The sequence below is a fragment of the Echinops telfairi genome, unplaced genomic scaffold (assembly GCF_000313985.2).
Source record: "Echinops telfairi isolate 266 unplaced genomic scaffold, ASM31398v2 ScPeMD7_60;HRSCAF=208, whole genome shotgun sequence".
Classification (NCBI taxonomy): Eukaryota; Metazoa; Chordata; class Mammalia; order Afrosoricida; family Tenrecidae; genus Echinops; species Echinops telfairi.
In genome coordinates this window covers 34,318,499-34,319,921 of record NW_022103958.1, presented here as the reverse complement: position 1 = coordinate 34,319,921, position 1,423 = coordinate 34,318,499, and positions in this window count along the sequence as shown.

The window sequence follows — 1,423 nt, the reverse complement described above, 5'->3', positions numbered from 1 at the left end:
ACTTTACAAGATGTCAGTTCTGCCAAAGACACTGTATAAGTTTAATGCAAGCCCGATACAATTACCCTCATCTTTCTTCAATGAAATGGAAAAACTGACTACCAACTTCATATGGAGAGGGAAGAAGCCCAGGATTAGCAGAGAACTCCTCAAGAAGAAGGAAGCAGTGGGAGGGCTTGCTCTACCTGACTAGCACATACTGTACAGCCACAGTTGTCAAAAACCGCATGGTATTGGTACAATGACAGATACTCAGACCAATGGAAAAGAACTGAAAACCCAGAAATAAAATCATCAGCATACAAACAACTGATCTTTGATAAGGGTCCTAAAAATATCCACTGGGAAGCAGACACCCTCTTTAACAAGTGATGCTGGAAAAATGGATATTTACCTGCAGAAAAATGAAGCAAGACCCTTATCTCACTCCATGCACAAGAATTAACTCAAGGTGGATCACAGACCTTGCAGTTAAACCCCAAAACTTTTAGGGCCATCAATGAGGGAATTGGGACCAACTTGAGAATTTGGCCCAGGGAATACATAGGCTATCAGAAATAGGGAAGGACATAAAAACAGAGGAGGCACAAATTGACACATGGGATATACTGAAGATAAGACACCTGTGTACATCAAAAGAATTCACCAAGAGAGTAATAAGAGAATCCACGGACTGGGAAAACATCTTTAGCAATCATTCATCACACAAAGGCTTCATTACTAAAATCTACAATACTCTGCTAGATTCCAAAAAGATTAAAACTAATTTCCCACTTAGGAGGTGGGCAAAGGACCTGAACAGAATTTTCACAGGAGCAGAAGTCCGAATGGCCAACAAACATATGAGAAAATGTTCCCGATCTCTAGCCATAAGAGAAATGCAAATTAAAACAACAACGAGGTACCATCTAACATCCTCAAAGGTAGCCCAATTCAAAAAATCAGAAAGTAACAAGTGTTGGAGGGGCTGTGGGGAGACAGGAAATCCCATCCACTGCTGGTGGTCCTGTAAGTATGTACAGCCACTATGGAAACTGATCTGGTGATATCTAAAACAGATGGAAATCGAGTTACCATACTACCCAGCAATCCCCCTTCTGGACATATACCCAGAAGAGACATATACCCAAAGCCAGACATTGGAAACAAGCCAAATTTCCATCAACTGATGACTGGATCAAAAAGCTGTGGTATATACATACAATGGAGTACCACGCATTGCTAAAAAGCAGTGATGAACGTATGAAGCACATCGCTGCATGTGAAGAACTGGAGGAAATCATGCTAAGTGAAGTAAGCCAAGTACAAAAGGACAAGTACAACATGAGTCCGCTGAGGTAAGCTTAAAAAAAATGCAAAAGGGGCAAAGGGAGAAACCTACTGTATACAAACATTCCTGGGGTGAGGACCAGGTAATATGGCA